The sequence below is a fragment of the Peromyscus maniculatus genome, chromosome 5, assembly GCF_049852395.1.
Source record: "Peromyscus maniculatus bairdii isolate BWxNUB_F1_BW_parent chromosome 5, HU_Pman_BW_mat_3.1, whole genome shotgun sequence".
In the NCBI taxonomy this organism is placed as follows: domain Eukaryota; kingdom Metazoa; phylum Chordata; class Mammalia; order Rodentia; family Cricetidae; genus Peromyscus; species Peromyscus maniculatus.
In genome coordinates this window covers 56286536-56300295 of record NC_134856.1, presented here as the reverse complement: position 1 = coordinate 56300295, position 13760 = coordinate 56286536, and the positions used below count along the sequence as shown (strand labels likewise).

Below are 13760 nucleotides of genomic sequence, written 5' to 3'. Positions count from 1 at the left end.
TGACCCATTGAAGCTTAGCCTTTACCACTTTCTCTAGTACTGAGCGCAGGACCAGGCTGTCGTCTAGGCAGCACCCTGTACACACGAGGCATAGCTGTAGGCAGTGCTGGCTTGGGTTCTCAGTACCCAGGCTTCCTGCTGCATGGCTGTCAGGCCCCCTGGCCAGACAGCCCTGCCAGGGATGGAGTCCTGCCAGCAGTGTCCCCTGCCTCACGACCCTGGGGACAAGGGCATATGTGTTTGTGCACAGAAGTTTCCCATCCATAGAGGTCACCCAGCACGTACCTGCAGTCTCAGGACTCAGGAATTATAGTAGCATCATTAGCATGGCCTGGCCAGCTCCAGGGCATCCTGAGGACTGTTTCCTCTAGCCTCAACCTTGTTTCATCTGGGAGACTCTAGGAAACTTGCAAAACAAAACAATAACAACAACAACAACAAAAAATAAAATAAAATAAAACTAAGCATCTAAAAATAGGGAAAAATTGCCACTGAAGGAGCCCCCTTGAGGCCAGTCTGTATTTATCCCCACACCATGTATTACCCTTTTGACAGATGGAGAAACTGAGACCCAGAGAGGTCCATCAGCTTTCTCAGGACCTCATAGCAATCCACAGCAGAACAGGTTAGACCTCTGCACCTGTGTGTCTGTTTAGACCAGGGCAGGTGTCTGTGCTGCTTTGCAAATATTTGCTGATGGCGTTGATAACGCAGGCCCATCTGTGTAGGAAAGAGCCCCTGATGATGCCTGCAGGCAGGCTCGACTCCATTGTCTCTGAAATGAGGACCTGGAAGTCAGCCAGAGAGGTGTTTTGTTTGGCCAACATCCTGAGTATATTCTAAAGCCTGGCCTTCCTTGGGCAGGATGCAACCTCTCTGTTCACTGTTCCTCCTCCACCCTCTCCTTACCTCTGGCGCCCTTCCTCTGCCATTCCTGCTCCTGTCTACAGGGGTGGATCAGTACAGCATCAGGACAGGAGGCAGAGCTGGCCTCCTCCACCTTCCCATCCTCGACTTGGTGGATCGCAAAAGCTTTTCCTAGTTTTCAAATCCTCGATATAACAAGTATGTACCTGCATCAGGAGCTCAGGTCCGTGGCACAGGACATTGCTATAGTCACTCCCACAGTCAGGCACAAAGCCCAAGGGGCTTTCCAGGAGGAAGTGTAAGCGTCTCCTGGGAGACGTTTCCCAGGAGCTCCAGGTGGGTGGGCCTCTGCTTGAAGACCAGCTCATAGCCTATCCAGAAAGGATCTCAGTTTCAGGAAAACCTGGATTCTGGGTCCAGCTGCTGTTGGGACCCAGTCTTTCTTATGCTGAATATAGGATTGGATGGTTTACATGATTTCAGCACATTCATATGGCTGTAAGTCCTCCCTGAATGTTTTCCATGGAATCCAAAACTCATGTATTCCAAACCTGTAAACAGAACCACTCAAGTTCCTGGAGGCAGGTTGGAGGTTTGCTACCTCAGTGCGTGAAGAGAGAGACGTCACAGAACTACCATCTCTAAGGAACCCATTTTGAGAAAAGGAACAGACATTAGAGCCTCCCCAGGTCATGTGGTTCTCTGACCACTCATTCACCAGGAATGGAGGGCCTGAGTGACCACTCAAAGATGCCATGTGCAGGGTCCCAGAATAGGACTGACCAGTTTTGCTATTTCAAAAATCATGTGACCTTGGACAGGTGATCCTGAACCCTAGTGCTCTTGTCCAGAGTCAGTGACTTCCAGCCAAGGGCTAAATGACACCTGTCACCTATTCAATAAATAAGGCCATACCTGCCAAAATTCCAGTGGCCACCCTGGGTGTGATGTAGGCTGATAGCTCTGGTCCCAGCCTCTGGTGTGCATGGTTGTGGTAGTGTACATGACAAATGTCCTTTATAAGCCAGGCATTTGGGTACTTGGTCCTCAGTGGGTGGAGATGTTGGGGAGGTCTGGGAGATAGGACCTTGCTAGAAGAATTACTTTACTTGTGGGGAGGCGTTGAGAGTTCAAAGCTGTGCTCCACTTCCAGTTCACTCTCTGCTTCCTGCTTGTGGTAAAGATGTGATCTCTCAGCTTCCTGCTCCTGCCCCCCGGCCTGCTGCCTGCTGCCATGTATCCTTATCATGGTGGACTCTTTATCCCTCTGGAACCATAAGCCAAAACAAAGTCCTTTTTCCATAAGTCACTGTTGGCCATGGTGTTTTATCACAGTAACACCAAAGTAACCAATACAAGAGGATTTCATTTTCATCCCCTCAGCCATGGGCAGGGAGTGGAGGCTGGCCAGAGATAGGGGCCGAGTGCTGTGTACCCTAGGGGAGGGCTGTGTGGGGTTGGAGCCCCAGTGGGCTCTGCATAGCTGTCTCAGCATCCAAAAGTTTCTAAATCAGGACCACACTTCCATTTCTAAAAAGCTCTGATGGATGCTATGACTGGTCTTGTGTCTGCTTCCGGCTTCTAACCTGAGTCGGGTTGACAATATTGCAGCCACTTCTCCAGTCAGTGCTGCGCAAGCGTTCACTGGGTCCTGAGGACAGGGATATTATCACACTCCCAGGCCAGTCGCCATGGTGCAGAAGCCAGTGTGGGAGAGCAGCGCCCTCTGTGATGTGCCGATGCCCATCTCATTGGCCATTGTGCAGAAAATTGCTTCCACTGAGACAACAAGGTGGTGCAGTGGGTACAGGTACTTGCCAACAAGTTTGACAACCCGAATTGGATCCCTAGGACCCACAAAGTGGAAGGAGAGAGTCAATTTCTGCAAACTGTACTCTGAGTGCCACATACACACTAGAGCACATGCACACACACACACACACACACACACACACACACACACACACACACAAACACTTAAATAAAACTTCCTTCACCTCAAGGGCAGACAACTATGCTGTGTGTGTCATTGTAGTGGGTAAGTGGGGGGAGGGTCTCAAATCAACCAGCTTCCGGCATGTTTAAGAGGCCGCTTCTCCCTCTTCAGCTGACACCCAGTGCCCACCTCAGATGGAGTATCAAAAAAGACCAAACTCAAGATGCGGAGGGTATCATGAAACTCAGGCTGCCGCAGAGCCCTCTGGGTAAAGAGGCCCATGAGCTAGTACTACCATTTGTTCTCTACTCCAGAGTAAGATATCTAGGACGTAGTGATGTTTATCTGTAATTCCAGGCAGGAGGGTCATGAGTTTGAGGCCAGCCTGGGCTATATAGTAAGACATTGTCTCAAAAAAAAAAAAAATCAAAAGAAAAAGAAAATAGATTGGCCTCCTTACCTTGATAATCTTCCGAGTGAACTCAAATACCCTGGCCAGCCACACCCAGCGCAGACTGAGCAATTTCACTTCCCGGTCCCCGGGGTGGGTGGCACCCGGCACTGCGGTGGAATGTTCCGACACCCACACACTGAACACTTCTGTTCTGGCACAGCTGTGCCGACCTCTGGGAACCGGAGGCCTCAGAGCTAGAAAAGTCTGGCTCTCAGCATGTCCTGGCTGGGGCCCGCAGCGTGTCCTGGCTGGGGCCCGCAGCGTGTCCTGGCTGGGGCCCGCAGCGTGTCCTGGCTGGGGCCCGCAGCGTGTCCTGGCTGGGCCCTGCAGCGTGGCCTGGCTGGGGCCCTGCAGCGTGGCCTGGCTGGGCCCTGCAGCGTGGCCTGGCTGGGCCCTGCAGCGTGGCCTGGCTGGGCCCTGCAGCGTGGCCTGGCTGGGGCCCGCAGCATGTCCTGGCTGGGGCCCTGCAGCATGTCCTGGCTGGGGCCCTGCAGCATGTCCTGGCTGGGCCCTGCAGCATGGCCTGGCTGGGCCCTGCAGCATGGCCTGGCTGGGCCCTGCAGCATGTCCTGGCTGGGGCCCTGCAGCATGTCCTGGCTGGGGCCCTGCAGCATGTCCTGGCTGGGGCCCTGCAGCATGTCCTGGCTGGGCCCTGCAGCATGTCCTGGCTGGGCCCTGCAGCATGTCCTGGCTGGGGCCCTGCAGCATGTCCTGGCTGGGGCCCGCAGTATGGCCTGGCTGGGGACAGCACCTCTGCTGTCATGTGTCTGGCCACAGCTGCAGCCCAGAAGTCTCAACCCTTCGGTGGATGACGAGCTACAGAGCCAGCTCACAGGCTCCTTGCTCACCTGTGGGGACTATGCCTTGGTGCCATGGGGGTCTATGCCAGCCCTGGCTCTGTGACAACCTCCTTTGGCACTAGACAGAAAAGGCCTTTCCATCCATGGGGGTGAAAAGGGGATAGATAGTTCTGGAAGCAGAGCCAGTGTGGTCTGGCAGAGGTAGAGCCTCTAGCAGGTTGTGGCCCTGGTTTTCCTTAGACTTGAAGCCTTGGGTGCTTCCGGAAGAAGACTGCAAAGGCCACAGGACAGCCTCTGGGGGCAAGGCTGGTTCCTAGTCAAGGTTGGCCTGGACTAGTCTGAGGCGGCACTGGAGAGGGTGTCCCAGAGGAAATGTCACAGCATTGTGGTTTGCTTACAGCAGCAGATTTGTGGAGTTGAGAGAGCTGGGATGACCGAACACACAGTGTTTTCCCCATGAGTGTCCACACGGCTTGGCAGCTTTGCTTCTGGGGAGAGGAAGCAGCAGCCGGCAAGATGGCTGCCTGCACTGGGAAAGGAACAGGAACCTGTTAACTGTTCTCACTGGCACATGAGAGGACTGAGGTTCAGAGACGAACACAGGCTGTCCTGGGCAGCTGCACTAGGTAGCAATGCCCTGGAGCCATCCTGGGTCGCAGTATGTGATGCTCTACTGACTGTCTCTTGCTTGAGGCCGGAGGAGCCAGAAAATGAGGGGTGGTGTCTTGTACACAGCAGAAGTAGGGTAGACAGACCTGAGCTATGCAGACTACAGGATGTGAGACCAGGGTAGAGCCAGAATGTGGCCAGGGCTCTGAGGCTCAGCATAGGGGCAGTTCTGTGTTCTCTTCCCCCACTGGGCCAGTGACACCTGGGTCGGACTCAAGGCTGATGGTTGCGCGCCTTTCGGTAGACTAGCCCTGGGTGACCCGTGTCTCTCATACCACACGGCTTTCTGTAGTCCCGTGATCTAGGATGGGTGGGCGGGGAAATGCAGGACAAAAGCTCAGTCAGCTCACGGTAAAGCTCATCTCATTGTCCCCAGGCCACGTCTCCAGGTCCCCCGGGAGTCTTTCCTCGGCCTAGCTCGATGCAGCTCACCTGGGGTCATGGTCGACTTTGATGTTATCTCTCACCACGCCTCTGGTCTTCTATAGGGACTCTATGGCTGCCCCAGATCCCTCAGAGTCCAGGAACTGTCTTCCTCTTCAAAGAGTGGCCTCTGGTGTGGAAACCTCAGAGACCTTGCTACTCAAGATGCAGAAAGAGCTCAAAGCCAGAGCTCAAGGCCGGAGCACAGAGGACAGCGGCCCTCAGCTACAAAAGGGGTCACTAAGCTGCCAGCTTCTGATGCCCACTCCCACTCCTGGCAGGCATGCGGCGCTTTGTCACTTGGTGAAGAGTGTGGTTCTTGGAGAAGGTAGGATGTGACCTCAGAATCCAAGTCAGTATCTTCTAAGATGGGCTGCTCTCAACAGGGGACACTTCTGGGAAAGAGGGGAGAAGGGAGAGACACCAGAACTGGGCCGTACTTGGTCCCCTTGATGACCAGAGGTTTGGTTTTTTTGCTTTTTGGTTTTTATTTGTTCGTTTGTTTTTTTTAGGGGTGGGGTGGGTTGTTGGTTTTTCAAGACAGGGTTTCTTTGTGTAATAGTCCTGGCTGTCCTGGAACTGGCTCTGTAGACCAGGCTGGCCGTGAACTCACAGAAATCAGCCTGCCTCTGCCTCCCGAGTGCTAGGATTAAAGGTGCGCTCCACCACTGCCCAGCTGTCCTGAGACTCTTGATTAGGAAGGTGAACATGGGTTCAGGGAAGTCCGTGGCTAGGACTGGCTTGAAGCCAGGAGGTCACCCTCTGTCCTTCCCGACACATCTAGCTTGAGGGAAACGCCAGAGCTGGCTTTCAATGTTTTCAGAGGAGCTCAAGAATAGCAAGGGGACATTTTGATGGGGACATTTTGACGGGGACATTTGAAATGCAGCAGCTTTCACACGTTTCACTTTATGAACACCCTTAGGTGTCTATCTGCAGAAGCCTCCTGGGTGTCCCCCCTCTCTCTCCCACCTGCCCTTACTCCATCACAGCAGACCAGGCTGCTTTTGATTGGCTGTCTGCTGTTCACAGCACTTCCTGCTTTCCCGATGACCTCACTGAAGTCCCCTTTAAGAGTCTGCTCCACCCACTGCCATCTCTCCCAGCCTGCATCCACGTGGCTCTGATGATGGGAAGCACCAGCCAGCAGAAGCCACATGCATTACCACTGTCCTTGGCTCTGTGACTCCAGCTATGAAGAGCATATCCTGAGAACAGCAGCCCTTGGAACCCCGTCACCTTTCTCTCCAAGAACAGACCTCACAAGCACACGACCTCCCCGAGCTGAGGGCATCTGTGCACTCACTCAGGCCCCCCCCAAAAGGGCTTGCTGAATGGTAAAGATCAAAATCTTGGTCATGGGCCAAGAAAGTTGGGGCTTCTCTAGAAGGGCTGTGTCAGAGATGTGTTTTTAAAAATCATAGAGTATTTCTTCTTCTCTTAAACATTTCCCTAAGTGTCACCTGTACTTTCTTGTAGGGAAAAGCACCAACCGTGAGGCAGCAGGGGACAGAGATGACACCAGGCTGACAGTGAAGGAAATTCTTGGTGTTTCCAAGTAGGCATTTCCAGGGTACAGACTCTGCAGAGTCACGCTGGTGTTGGTCCAGCACCTTCTGAGTACTGTGCGGGTGAAGACAGATTACAGAGGTGAGGGATCTTGAATGTGGGCACGCAGGGCACTTCAGAGAAAGTTCCAGAACTTCAGGAAGGATGAACTGTCCAAACAGACTCTGGAGGCCTGTCCAAGGCTTCCCTGCTGGGCTGGAGTGGGGGCAGGGCAGCATGACCAGGGATGGGGCTGGGCTTGGCTCTGCGGATTTAATGGGCACACAGCAGCTCCTCCTCACTGGAGGATCACTGGAGGTTTCAGAAACAGAGTCCATGTACCTAGAATGTTTTTGTTTTAAAGCACAGACAATCCTTTTAAATCTCTCCTTCACCACACAGGAGGAAACAGGAGAAATGAGGTACCCTCCCCTAGACGGCTCATCACAAACCCAGTCTCCACATCTTCCTGTCTTCAAACTTGTTCATGGTGGCTTCTATCTTCATGCCTCTTAGGGGAGCAGGACACAACCTTCAAATACAAGTCTCCAGGGGAGCCATGGGAAGGCTCAAGGTACGTGTGTGTGTGTGTGTGTGTGTGTGTGTGTGTGTGTGTGTGTGTGTGTAGGGGGCTCACTTCTGCATACCCAAGACTGTCCTCCTGCCACAGGAGAAGTTCAGCCTGATATGAGACTTCAGTCAAAATGATTTATCTCCCCAAACCCTGAAAATATGTCTGTTACTTCCAGAATTTATTGTTTGAATAAATTGGCATATTTAAAGCAATGCTTTAAATGTGACATTTAAACAAACTTATTAATCTAACATGATGCTTGAACCTTTTCTTCCTGCCTAGAAGTTAGTACAATTATTTCTTTATTCTCAATATTTTAAATACATTTCTGATTTTTTGTTTTTGTTTTTCAAGACAGGGTTTCTCTGTGTAACAGCTCTGCTGTCCCAGAGGTCACTTTGTAGACCAGGTTGGCCTGGAACTCACAGAGATCTGCCTGCCTCTGCCTCCCGAGTGCTGGGATTAAAAGCCTGTGCCACATGCCCCCAGCCTTCCTTTACCAATTATTTTAAAAAATAAGCTCATTATGATGTACATTTTCATACACGTGGTAGCATATTTCGTAGTATTGTTTTCTTCTCAGATCATCTAATTTCACAAGATGAACAATTTCCCTTTAAATGGAGGAAAGTTTTCCGGGTTATGTCTTAGGTCATTGCTCTGTTCCTCCAGGAGCATCAGCTGCCTGGGATGGCCACTGGCTTCTCTGCTTTTCATTTCCTGTAGCCATTTCTACAGCTGTGGATTCTATTTTGCATTCTATCATAGCTTCAGGTTCACTTGTCCAGCCACTGGCACAAAGATCCGTCCGCCTCTGTCTCCTGGGTACTGGGGTTGAAGGTGTGTGTCACCCTACTCTGCCTGGCAGCACTTTTTAATAGCTTGTTTGAGATGTGGCTGATGTGTAACACAGTGCACGGATTTAAAGTGTGGGTTCCAGAGCTAGTAAGATTGTGCAGAGGTGAACATGCTTGTTATGCACGTCTGAGGCTCTGAATTGGATCCCTGGACTCCGCAGTGGAAGGAGAAAACTGACTCCTGGAAGTTGTCCTCTGACTTCCGTTTGTGCACAGTGGCGCAATACACTCTCCCCTTCCCCATAAGAACAACAACAACAATAAATAAAAACAACTGAAAGATCTGAAGTACAAATTCCCAAGTTTGACTTAGTGTTCAGTCACAAAGCCATGGCTGCCATCTGGTCCCTAGCAGAGTCTTCATCCAGGCTTTCTCCTAATACTCTGTCCACTGTGCTGACTGTGCTGGCTAATTTTATGTCAACTTGACACAAGCTATAGTCATTGAAGAGGAGACAGCCTCAACTGAGGAAATGCCTCCATAAGATCAGGCTGTAGACAAGCCTGTAGGGCATCTTCTTAATTAGTGATTGACGGAGGAGAGCCCAGCCACTGTGGAGGATGCCATTCCTGGACGGGTGATCCTGGGCTCTATGAGAAAGCAGGCTGAGCAAGCCACGAGGAGCAAGACAGTGAGCAGCACCCCTCCACTGCCCCTGCATCAGCTCCTGTCTCCAGGTTCCTGCCCTGTTTGAGTCCCTGTCCTGACTTTCTTCAATAATGAACAGCAATATGGAAGTGTAAGCCAAATAAACCCTTTCCTCCCCAAGTTGCTTTTGGTCATGGTGTGTCATCACAGCAACAGTAACCCTAACTAAGACACTATACATCCTTGCACTTTCTCCTGTCCAGATGCACAATAACCAGTAAGTCTCCCCCCGCCGCCCCGTGTGTGTATGTGTGTGTGTGTGTGTGTGTGTGTGTGTGTGTGTGTGTGTGACAAGCACATGCACATTCCTGTGTATAATGCAGATGTGTCCGTACTGTGGCAGGTGTGTGGAGGTCAGAAAACAATCTTAGTTATCAGATGTCAGTTGGTGTCAGTCCTTGCTCTCCACCTTGTTTGTGGTAGGGTTTTTGTGATGCTTTTCCATTGCATCCACCAGGCAGGTAGCCCGGGAGCTGCTGAGGATTCTCCTATCTATGTGTCGGCTTTTACATGGGTTATGGTGCATCAAAGTGTCAAGAGATACCCACCTGTGGCTGTTTGGAATCACTTTTGGCTTTGGTCATGGGACATGCTAGCTTCACAAAATCTGTCAGAGATTGTTTCTTCCAATTGCATTTTCTGGAAGAATTTCAGGGCAAGTGGAGTTCAGTGTTCCCAGAATGTCCCAGTGAATGCATCTGGGATTAGAGATTTCTTTGTGGGGACCCCACAGGTGATGCATTCAACCTCCAAATGGTTGTATGATGTGTAGACAGGCCATTTCATCTTGGTTGAGACTTAGTACGTTGTGCTCTGGGGTAATCTACTCACCTTCCCCCAGTTGGGGAGCATGGGAGTAAGACGTGGACCGAGGCGTTCCTCTGCTGCCTTTTCCTATCAGCAGGGCCTCCCCAAGTCAGTCTTAATATCCCTGATCCGTCTCCGCACATTGAGCTTTATCAAGCTTGCAAGACGCTTATTGGTTCTATAAAAATCTCCTAAATGAACAACCATTGCACTGAAATCTATATAAAGCTAAATGTCTGGAAAAACAGTGGATAAAATGGCTGAACTCAAGATTGGAGGTGACAAACATATTACAATGCTTCTGTCAGGCTTTGACTAATCAAATTAGCACAAAAAATTAGAGGAACTGAGAGCTACTGTTAATTAAGTTAAATAAGTAGATTCAAATTTAAACTCTGTACCCTCCCTTCAGGAAACACCTTTTCAAATTCCCTTATAGCAAGCCCTACAACTGTTCACGTTTTAGGTGGCTTTGGGAGATTTTCAGAAAATCTTCAAAAGCAGGATGGAATAACCAAGCCTGGTTAGCTTAGGACTTGCCCAGTAAGAGTGGCAGAGGACTCATGTCCTGGGAAACTAAGCCTGCATGACCAGATGTGCCAGAGTCAATCAGGTTACCTTCTCACACCCCAGCACACTAAAATCAGTGGTTAAGAGTCTGCTATGAGCTGAGCGGTGGTGGTACACGCCTTTAATTCCAGCACTTGGGAGGCAGAGCCAGGCAGATCTCTGTTGAGTTTGAGGCTTTGTCATATGTGGGGAAAATAGTATCAAAATGGAAACTAAGCCAAAAGTAACAGGAAATGAATATAGGCAAAGCAGGAAAAGTCAGCTAGGGTAAGGAGTCCCGACAGAGGTGTTGGGAGATTTCCTGATGAAAGAGCAGCCAAGACTGGAGAGACGACTCAGAGGTTAAGAGTCATCTCTCCAGCGGTTCTTCCAAAGGTCCTGAGTTCAATTCCCAGCAACCACATGGTGGCTCATAACCATCAATAACGAGATCTGGTGCTCTCTTCTGGCCTGCGGGCAGAACATTGTATACACAATAAATAAATAAATCTTAAGGAAAAAAAACTCTTAGAAAGAAAGAAAGGAAGGAAGGAAGGAAGATAAGAAAGAAAGAAAGAAAGAAAGAAAGAAAGAAAGAAAGAAAGAAAGAAAGAAAGAAAGAAAGAAAGAAAGAGCAGCCAGCAGTGAACTAGTCCAGCACTTCTCCTTAGTGTAACCCAGAAGAGAAGATCCCAGGACATAAAACAGAAGTAACATCAGCCTGAAGACTTTCCAAATCATGAGAACATACATCCAACTCTCTTCCAATGGCTTCTAGGCATTTTTGAAATGCACACATATTTGTAGGGAATATATGCAATAAAGGTCACCTTTTTGCAAATGCAAATAAGCCAATAAACAAAAAAATGGAAAATTCATTTAAAAAATAATCCAAATTGGATATCAGGCTCAGGAATTTTGACAATTAAATTCTTCATAATAATCAAAGAGAACTGATTCCCAAGGCGTTTACAAAGATGGAAGAACCCTGGCATCAAAACCAAAGCAATCACATTTCCAGCAAGGAACCCAGAGAACCCTTTCCTCAGAAACTGAAGCCACAGTGGGAAGCAGACACTAGAAATGGAATGTTATGGGAGACATCCCCCTCCTCCTTTCCCTCCACTTCCTCCTTCTCTTCCCTTTGCCAAAGGGGAGATGGAATCAGGACGTCATGCATGCAGGGAATATGTTCTGTCACTGGACTGGGAACCAGGCCGTCATGCATGCAGGGAGCGTGTTCTCTCACTGAACTGCAACTCATCCTTTCTTAGTTTGCCTGCTATTGCTGTGATAAACACCATGGCTCAAAGTGATTGGGAGAGAAAAGACTGTTTCAGCTTACATTTGTAGACCATTAAGAAGGAAGCCAGAGCAGGAACTCCAGGCAGAGACCAAGGAGGAACACTGCTTTACTGACTGCTCCCTATGGCTTGCATATCCTGCTTTCTTATACAATGCAGGATACTACTGCCCAGGGGATAGCACTGCCCACAGTGGACTGGACCCTCCCACATCAATCATTAATCAAGAAAATGCTCCATGACTTCCCTACAGGTCAATCCTGTAGAAGTTTCCTCAGCTGAGGTTTCTGTCTTCCCACATGACCCTAGATTTGTGTCAGGTTGGCAGAAAACTAACCAGGACAGTCTTCTTTTTACTTTTTTTAATTTGAGAGAGGGTCTTGAGAAGTTGCCCAGCCTGGCTTTAAATTCACTCTGTAGTTTAAGCTGGCTTTAGACTTTCTATCCTCCTGCCTCATCTTCCTGAATAGTTGAGACGACACGACTGCCTCAGTCCTGGGGGACCTGTCAAACCATCCAAGATGTGCTTGGGGGAGAGGACATTTCCGTATGATCTGTAACTTTTGACTTGACATAATCCCAAGCTTGCAGACCATTTGGAGGAAAGGAGTGAAGAATGGCCCCATTTCCCACCGATTCTCTCAGGATGTGCTACTGTCCATCCGCATTTCCCTCTTCAGAGACAGTGCTGGAGAGCAAGACTTTAAAATTACACTTATTTATGTGTGCGCATGTGCCTAACATAGCTCTGAGCAGCTCCTGCTCCAACAGGGTCAATGCCCATCCATCAGCAGCTTTCTCAAGAGTCCTCTAGCCCAACGTGTGTGCAGGACCACAGTTGGCATGGCACAGAACCTTCCAGGAAGCTATCAACAAGGCTTGAACAGACATGTACCAAATTTTCAGAGGAAGAAATCCCACAGTTTCAGGTAAACCCAGATGGCTGGGTACCTCAGACGTCAGTCAGGGCACCTCTAAAACCAAGTCATAAATGCAATGCTTTTCTGGTAACACTTCCAAAGACATGTTTTAAATGAGTCTTCCAAGACATTCATATGATTCTGACATCTTCTCTACAGTAGGGGAACCTGAGAGAGTCATGGTATAACAGATGAGCCAGTCACAAAAAGTATAGTATGACTCCACACAAAGCGGTCCCCAGAACAGTCTGGTCCACAGAGACAGGTGAAAATGGGGTTCTGATTGCTCACGGTGTGCTTAATTTGGGGTGGCAAGAAGGTTCTTAGTGGTGATGGCTATGCAGTAGTGTGGATGGCTTAATATCACACTGAACACTTATAATCCATTAAGACAGTATGTTTTATGTAATGTATGCTGTATCACAACACCGTATTTTGGCTCTAGAGTGTCCCCCAAGTCCCATGTGTTAAGGGCTTGGTCCCCAATGTGGTACTATTGGGAGGTGATGAAAGCTTTATGAGATGGAGTCAGAGGGAGGTCTCTGGGTCTTTGGTGGTGTGCCTGTGAAAAGGATAGGGGGCCCAGCCCTTCTCTCTTGCTCCCTTCATACTGCTCCCATGATTCTGCTTCAGTACAGGCAAACCCATCATGGTCACGAATCTCCAAAGGTAAGGATAAATTACTTATCCTTATCAGTCAGTAACAAAAACCCACACCTAAGAAAACAATTAATGAATTAATGTCTATTTCTTTAATAATCATAATGGATCCTAATAATGGGGTGGGCAGAATTGCTATGAAAGTAGTAAGTTATAAAATAACAAAGAGCAGAGTGGCCGATGTGCAGACACAGGGAGACCTTCAGATAAACAGAACAGAGGAAATGCCGGAAATGAGGTCAAGCTCTTGTTCTGCAGCAAAGAAAGAAGGAGATTCTCTCAGGAGGAAAAATCAAATAGGTGATTCTGGACCATTCTTTACCTGAGTCAGGCTCCACTGTGATCTGAAATGTTTGCAGTAGAGACAAACGTGAAATTACATACAGGCACTGGGCGGTGGTGGCGCATGCCTTTAATCCCAGCACTCAGGAGGCAGAGGCAGGTGGATCTCTGTGAGTTCAAGGCCAACCTGGGCTACAGAGTAAATTCCAGGAAAGGTACAAAGCTACACAGAGAAACCCTGTCTTATAAAACCAAAAAAAAAAAAATTCACTCACAAAAAAATGCTGGAGAGATGGCTCAGTGGTTAAGAGCACCAACTGCTCTTCCAGAGGTCCTGAGTTCAAATCCCAGCAACCACATGGTGACTCACAACCATCTGTAATGAGATCTGGTGCTGCCTTCTGGCCTGCAGACATACATGCAGGCAGAACATGGTACACATAATAAATAAATACATATTT

At 49.2% G+C, this 13760-nt stretch overlaps 1 long non-coding RNA gene across 1 annotated transcript; it reads left to right on the top strand.

The window, feature by feature from the left end:
- The first annotated feature begins 6243 nt into the window (after positions 1–6243).
- Positions 6244–7461, top strand: LOC107402503 (uncharacterized). The gene is made up of 3 exons (XR_013051067.1): positions 6244–6486; positions 6629–6799; positions 7100–7461. It is a non-coding gene; the product is annotated as an uncharacterized LOC107402503 (long non-coding RNA).
- The last annotated feature ends 6299 nt before the right edge of the window (positions 7462–13760 follow it).